This window comes from Canis lupus, chromosome 25, assembly GCF_011100685.1.
Source record: "Canis lupus familiaris isolate Mischka breed German Shepherd chromosome 25, alternate assembly UU_Cfam_GSD_1.0, whole genome shotgun sequence".
NCBI lineage: Eukaryota > Metazoa > Chordata > Mammalia > Carnivora > Canidae > Canis > Canis lupus.
In genome coordinates, this window is record NC_049246.1 from 31,559,831 (window position 1) to 31,568,541 (window position 8,711).

Consider the following 8,711-nt stretch of genomic DNA (forward strand, 5'->3'; position numbering starts at 1 on the left):
AAATACTGTCTTGGTTCTGTTTTTTGTTGAGACTTAACGAATAGTGGTTTCTTTGTCTTTGCCCTGACATAGTTTCAAGTTGCATGCTGATATTGGTGTTAGAATATTTAATTCTTTAAATATACTTGTTTCCATCCAAATTTGCTAAGATTTTTGTTAAGAAATTTACCTTTAGGGGCTCCTGGGTAGCTCAGTCGTTAAGCGTCCAACTCTTGATCTCAGCTTAGATCTTGATCTCATTGTCATAAGTCCTTAAAAAAAAAAAAGAAATTTACCTTCAAATTACATGTGTTTCTCCTTTTTCCTTTTTAGATATAAAAATGGATTCAAACACTATATATTGTTTTCTAATTTTCCTGTGGACGTAGCTTTTTATGATGAGCATCTTCCCATGCATTGACTATCCTTCTATAACATTATGATTAAAGGCTGCATAGTATTTTATTTTATAGAGGTACTGTAATTTAGTTGGCCAGTCTCTATTATAAGACATTTTGGTTTTTATACTTTCTTGTTTGCTATTACATATTTTGTTGAAATAAATATTATTGTAAATTAAATCTTGGTGTACGTGTAGGTCTGTCTATCTAGCTAAAATTTCTAGATGTGCAATGTTAGGTCAGAGTCTGAATATTTTTAAGGCTTTAATATTTACTATAAAATTTCTCTGAAGAAAGTCAGTGGCCACTTAGAGTTTACCAAAATTCTAATCTGTTCTTATAATTTGATAGATGACCAGTGCTGTCTCATGTGCTATCAACATTTGCTTTAGTAATTTTCATTTGCCTTTCATTACACTGATCATTCTGTTTAATTTTTAAAAGTTATTTATTTATTTATTTATTTATTTATTTATTTATTTATTTATTTATTTAAGAGAGTGAGAGCAGGGTGGTGGTGGTGGAGGCCTGGGAGCAGGGGAGAGGGACAAGCAGACTTCTTCACTGAGTGTGGAGCCTGACATGGGACTTGATCTCAGAACCCAGAAATCATGACTTGAGCCAAAATCAAGAGTCAGATGCTTAACCAACTGAGCCACCCAGGGGTTCCTGATTACACTGATCATTTTAAATGTGTATTTTATCTTTGGTTTTTTATTTAAGTTCTTTGTTTTCCTTTCTGCTTTGTTATATGTACAGATGACCCTTATTATTTGTGGGTTCTGTAGTTGCAAACTCATCTACTAAGCAAATTGATTTGTAATCTCAAAGTCCACATGCAAGACATTTTTGCAGTCACAAATAAACATGCACAGAGCAGTAAAAAACTTGAATCAACTGACATACATGTTTCCAGCTGAGGTCAAACAAGGAGACTTTGCTTCTTGTTTCAGTTCTCATTTTGCAAACAAGGGTATTTTATGTAGTCGTGCCATGGTTTTGCATTGTTGTGCCTTTTGGTGGTGATTTCACTGTTTGAAATGACTCCCAAGAGCAGCTTGGGTGGCTCAGCGGTTTAGCACTGCCGCCTTCAGCCCAGGGTGCAATCCTGGAGACCCTGGATGGAGTCCCATGTCAGGTTCCCTGCATGGAACCTGCTTCTCCCTCTGCCTGTGTCTCTGCCTCTCTCTCTCTCTCTCTCTCTGTCTCTCTCATGAATAAATAAATAAAATCTTAAAAAAAATGAAATGACTCCCAAGCATCATGTTGAAGTGATGTTTGGTGTTTCTAAGTACAAGAAGACTATGATGTGCCTCACTGAGAAAATACTGTGTTAGACAAGCTTCATTCAGGCATCAGTTATTTTTTTTAAAGATTTATTTATTTATTTATTTATTTATTTATTTATTTATTTATTTATGATAGAGAGAGAGAGAGAGAGAGAGAGGCAGAGACACAGGCAGAGGGAGAAGCAGGCTCCATGCAGGGAGCTCGATGTGGGTATGGGACTGGATCCTGGGACTCCAGGATCGTGCCCCAGGTCAAAGGCAGGCACTAAACCGTTGAGCCACCCAGAGATTCCCAGGCATCAGTTATAGGTGCTACTGGCTGCGAGTTTAATGTTAATGAATCAGCAGTATATATTTAAAATGTCTCTTTAAACAGAAACAAGTAAGATAAATTCATGTGTTGATCAGTTGATGTAAACATTATGACCAGAAGCTTGTAGGAATCTAACCCTATATTTGCCCTAGGAGCAGCAGCTTAATTGTGCTAATTCACTGTTTTTGGATGACTTTAAAAACATAACTACTGTAAATAGTGAGACTTGACTGTACTACGTTTTCTAAGGATTTCTCCTCCATGATGTAGATGGTCTTCTGTAAGCTCATTGTCACCTTATCCCCTTCTGAGCACTCATTTACCAGAATCAGTTGCCATCAGGGTTCCAGTTTAGGTTTTACTGGTGAAAAGTAGTCGTGTGAGATTAAGAAGGTGGAGGAGGAGAAGACGTCTATTTCTCCACCACCAGTGGCAGACCGGTACGTGGGCAGATTGTGGCATCCTGGTTTCTGTGTTACATGAAGCTGGCAGCAGCTTCACAGTGAGATCTTGCATGATGTTTGCTTTGATGCTTCAGTGGGCAGAATCATTAAGAAATCATAATTTCCCAACAGCCTACCACAATATCCCTGATCTCTATTTCCTTCACTCTTCCAACAATTCTTTAAGCACCCAGTTCTCTGCTGCATTCCTTATTTGAAATCCTAGACCATTTTTTGTTTTCTTGGCTGATGTCTGACTAAAACAGTTTTGATACTGGAAGAGGGTACCTTCTCTCTGAAGGATGAAGGAAACACAAAAATTGGACGACCAAACTGCTGGTCTTCATCAGAATCCATGTCCTCTTCATCTTAGGCATTCAGCTAAGCAACATTTCTTGCTTTATTATGTCTACGTGAGCCTTTTTAAAAAAATATTTTATTTATTTATTAATGAGAGACACAGAGAGAGAGAGAGAGAGAGGCAGAGACACAGGCAGAGAGAGGGAGAAGCAGGCATCATGCAGGAAGCTCGACACGGGACTCGATCCTGGGTCTCCAGGATCACGACCTGGACTGAAGGTGGTGCTAAACCACTGAGCCACCTGGGCTGCCCTTTTTTTTTTCTTTTAAGATTTCATTTCTTTCTTCATGAGAGACACACAGAAAGAGGTAGAGACATAGGCAGAGGGAGAAACAGACTTCCTGCAGAGAGCCTGTTGTAAGACTTGATCTCTGGACCCTGGAATCATGACCTGAGCTGAAGGTAGATTCTCAACCACTGAGACACCCAGGTGCCCCCTTGACTCATAGTTCTATATTCACCAATGACAAGAATGAAACAGTATTTGTTAATTCCCTCCTTAGTGAGATGAAAAACTTACTCTGCATTTACTTCCATTTACTTTTACTCTTATCCTTGTTGGCATAATCTGAAATTACATCGAGGTATAATTAATTTTTTTGACATTTGCATTCTATCTTATAATCATATTTCCAATAATTAGTTAGGCTTCGTTCAATATATAACAGGTGTTAGTGCTCACCATTCATCCTTTTACAACATAAATTAGCCTTTATCGAGTTCTTTCTTTGTTGTTAATGTCTTGGTTTCTGTAAGAAGCCTTCTGGAACTTGTCTAGGAGAGATATAGAGAGCAGATAATGTTTTCAGAGTCTTTGAACAGCTAAGACTGTTTCTTTGTTGTTTTTATACAGGATTCGACTGAGTCCATAATCTTGATCACCTATTTTAATCCCTCAAAACTGTAATAGTTGACATATCTTTTAGCATTTTAATGTGGCTTTATAGGAGAATATTGAAGTTAGGTGAATTTTCTTCTTTTTTAGATTACCTTTCCCTCTCCCTCGAATGTTTATAAGGTTTTTTCCCCCAAATCTTGATATTTACAAATACCATTACATGTGTCTATGAGTTGGTTCTTGTCATTAACTTTGCTTACTCAGTGAGTCCCTTTGAAACATTGAAACTTCCACCAGATCCAGTGCTAAGTGCTCTATATGTAATGTATTACTTTATGACAACACTGTAAGGTGACAGCTATTATCCCTCCCTATTTACAGATGGTGAAATTGAGGCTCAAGGACTTAGAGGAGATCATCAACAGAGTTGGGATAGGAACTTAGGTCTACCTCGTATAGAGTCTGTGCTTTTAGTCACTGTACCATACAATTTCTTTTCAAGGGAAAGAAAGATCTTTTTTACTGTATAATCTCTACAATTTTGCTTTTGCTTCTTTGGTTTCTGATTCTCCTTCAGAGACAAGACAATTGTCAGTATGGCAGGTCTCTCGTGTAGTTCTTATATATGCTAGTTTTTATTTTGTCATTCTTTTATATTATCATAGAATTTGGCAAACTTACTCTTTATATTTGGATTATGTTTTCTGCAGCTTTGTGCTTGTTCATTTCTGATACTAATGCATCTAAATTTTTTAAATAGGATTTTTCACTTTTCATTTTCCCTGCCTCATCAATTTTCTTTTCTATTTCTCTGCCTTTTAGCCAGAGTCACTGACATCTCTATCCTTCCTCAGTTTTGTTAAAATCTTGTTTTACAGTCTGTTTTCTAGCATTTTCTTCTGTCTCCTGTATTAAACAGTGTTCAAGGGTATGTTCTTCCTCTTTGCTGAGACTGTGCTGTGCTCTCCATCCTTTATGTCTCAGGATATTTTCATAAGCCTCATGACAGTTTTGTTGGTGTTAATGACCCCCTGGCTGGTGGGAAGTCTGCCCAGCACCTGTGGTTTCCCATAAACAATGGAAGTGGATGCTGTTTGAATCCTCCTCTCAAATCATAAGGAGAAGGGATCGTCAACATAAATGTACATTATCTGTCCAGCAGTACATCATTCTGGGAAGAAAATGGAAACAGTTGATGCAGAGGTGGGTCTGGGGAGAGGAAGGGAAGATTTCACTTCCGTATCATTTCTTTTGTCACAGAGTCATCTTTGGGACATGTCTCTCTGCTTGGGCCAGCCTCCACACTGGTTTTACCTGGTTGCCCTCCTGGAAGGAGAACTTGATATATTGGTGTGGATAATGGTGATGGTGGGACAGATCATTCCTGATAGGGTAGTGATTGGAGGTTGAGCTCCTATTTCACACTATTCTTGAGGATTGAGGCTATGCCTGCCATTAACAGAAGAATAACACAAGGGCCCAAGCATCACAGAATCTTGCTCCCTTCAGCAATGGTTCAGTAAGATAGGCCAACAGAGGTTCAGAACAGTCAGTAATGGCTCTGCAGCCATTCCCCTGCCAGCAGATAACAGGATGGTACTATGACCTCTAAGACCTTGAGCTCCTGCCACATGGTATATTAAGTCCTGGCTCCACTCCAAGACTCCCATTTCTAGTGAATCACTCCTCCTTCCTACAGGATCCATGCCTACCTGGCCACAGGGTTGAGCTATTAGGTGAAGTTAATCGAAGTTTGAGAAGTACAACTCCCTACCTCCACCTCCTTCTATCTTTATTAGCAACATAGTTATGTATGGAAATGCAGACACTTCCCAGCCTAGAACGGAATCTATACCTCCCTTTCTCCCTCTCTCCTTTCATTCTCTGTTTCATTCCCTCTCTCATCTACATTATTGACCTGCTAGATGATTATTGGATTAGACTGTTCTTTATTAGCCTTGCAGATGGCAGTTCTGTTGATAGTGAGGATGGAGGCACCAATGCCCTTGTTCCAAATATCAGAACCCTTGGTCTGGTGTTGGCAGCTGCAGCATGGGCAGCGACACTAGCACTGGATATCTTGTTTGCCTTTCCAGGTCTACTCTCCATCCTTTCCCAACCTGCTCTGCGTCCTGGGAGGCTGACCCATATGGTCTACTTCAGTGATATGGGAGCCTGCAAAAGCTGATTTTGTATATCTCTTCCTAACTCATGCTTGGTGGCCATAGTAGGAATATTTACATATTGGAAATTGGCAAACACTACAAATAGGCATACACACAGCTACCTCAGAGCTTGTTGTTTAATATTTATTTACCAGCACACCACTGCGGCTCCATCAGTATATCAATAGACTCCTTTGCCTGTGACTTCTGGTTGAGTTTGGCCATTGGGAGCCCCTTACAGATGAAAGGGCAGAGAGTGTGGTCAGAATATTAATTCTTCTGGCTCCATCCCTATCAGATTCCCACAGGTTGGCTGCCTCCCTCTACAAACACAGCAACTGCTATCAGGCACCCTCTCTAAATGTCCATCCTTTCTGGAAACCAGACACTCCTTCCCTTCCTCTCTTTGGGCCTGTGGTATGTTCTGATTGGGTGGGGCTGGTGGTGCAGTTAGCAAAAGAATTCACCTGAAGCAGAATGAAAGGCATTGAAGTTTATTGAATACACTGCAAGGGAATAATGGGCAGGACAGCTAAGGAGAGACCATGTGCCATGAGGTGGTGATGAGGGGCTATATTTATAGGGCAGAGTAAGGAAGTATGGGGAAGCATGCAGTTTTCTCCTTTTTGGTAACTGTCTATGCCTGGTTGTCAGCATCCCATTGGTTGGTTAGGGCCTACGGCTCTTTTGAGGTGGATCATTTAATGAGCCTGTTTGCATTCAGCTCAGTGGTCTTTGTGGGCTCTTTTAGCTTGCCCAAGTTTCCATTGCTCAAGCCTATTGCCTAAGAGCAGTCTCTATGAGTGGTAATGGCTCCCCCAAACCCTACCTACACCAACGGTCTCCTCATGATGCCCTTTTCTAACAATGCATTGGAGTTGTGCCACTGCTTTCCTTCCATGACCTTGACCAACACAAAACCTAATCACATTCAGTCACATAGGACTACTTACTCGCTTCCGGGGTGCATTTCCTTGGTCTAGCTTGGTTCCAACACCACCCGTTTTCAAACTCTTTATAGACTTTCTTGGGATGTTTTATTCAGATGAAATCTTACCTGAAAACCACAATGTATACATTAGATAAAAATTCTTGTCTTGAGTGGGGTAGGAGCTAAAGGCTGCCTGTTCCCTATCCTCCACACTTCACCTTTCTCAACCATCATGAATATACATCACTGGAGCCTCCAAGGATCCAAGAAGCACAATATTAATACAATATCCCTGGAAGACAGAGATTGTGATTTGAACTTCCCAGGGCCCCTAGAGAAGATGTGGGTAAACTGCAGGCATATTTTCAAGCTACCACTTACAGAGTACTTATGTTATGCAGGGCTCTATTCTGAGCGCTTTCTGTTGGTAATCCTCCCAGCAACCCCGGGGAGGTAAGTGTCTCCATTACTTACATTGTATGAACGAGACAACTAAAGCACAGTGTAGTAAAATTCACTCAGGAGCTCGTGGCTGGTATAGCCAGAGAGCTTAGCTGTAGAGCGTGCTCCCAGGTACTCTACATGCTCCTATAACGATGCTTCTGAGTGATTAAATGAGAAGCATGTGAGCCCAGGTGTTAGAAAAACCTCACAACATCAGAATCCCACTGAGGAATGTTCCCTGCCCTGTGGGTTTCCTTGGTGGCTTCACACAACCTCCAACTCTGACAGCTCAGTAACAGGTGGACAGTCCCTGATACAGGAGGGACTGCCCAGCACCTGTGGTTTCCCATAAACAATGGAAGTGGATGCTGTTTGAATCCTCCTCCGCTGCTACTCTAGAAATGTGGCCAATGAGGGATTTTATTCTCCAGCTGGCAACTCGGTTATGTGTTGAAGTAATCAATGAAACAAGACAATGACTTTTTTTTTTTTTTTTTTTTTTTTAAGCTTTTAAAACTGTGCTTGTGGGGTTAGCAGCTGCCATTGGGCTCTGGCTATCTTGCCACTGGTCTTTTCCCCCAGTCCAGGTGCAGGAAGATAGGACTAAGCTTTCCAAGCTGCTGTGGGCATGGGGCAGGTCTTCCTGAGGACAGTACAAGATTGAGACCTTTGGACCTTGGACCTTGGGACTGAACCATTAATACCTCGAAAGTTCTGTTTCTGGGACTTTGATAGCACCTCTAATCAGAAATGTTAAAAAAAAAAAACAAAAACCTCCACCAAAATAATAAAAGCCAAGCAGACCCCACACAAGGATGTGAGGATTGTGTAGAAGTCTCAAGTTTCTGATCTGCCATATATTTGGGAGTGATATCAAATGCTGTCTTGGAAGACATTATCCATTTCTCAATTAAGAGTTCTGAAAGATGTGAAGAAATCAAGCATATCTGAATAATACATAACCCCACTTCCTTCACCTATTTGTCCTTTCTTTATGTAGAAAAACAAACTATCATTAGAATTTTGGGGGGGAAGTCAGGGGGATGAGGCTTGGCTTTTAGTAAATAGCAGGAGTGAATTATTATTTCGTGTGAGGAATGAAAGCACATTCTTATACCCTAAATATTTGGAATTCTACAGCCCAGCCTGTGCACTTCCTAGCAGCGGGACTGGCTACACAAAATGGAAATGAGGGGCCTCTTGCTTAAAATTGTTCAGAATTTTAGACAGCAGCAGCAGATTTTGAAGTGAGGCCTGTTGGAGTGAGGAGCTCTGTGTAGACAGCCGTGGAGCTGGCCCTACCTGGAAACAGTGACCCACATTTGAGCCCTGGAAGGGTGAGAAGATAAACCTCCCACTCCACTAACGGATGCCCGAGAAAGCAGCAATTGTGTGTGGAGTCACCCGAAAGACAGCTGAAGTCAAACCACTAGTCCTGATATTCCCTTCCTTCGTGCTTGTGTTTAGAACAAGAATACCATGCTCCACCCACTGATCCCATGTTTGTGTCACTATTGTATGAGACCTACTTTCAGGAATAAAGGGGA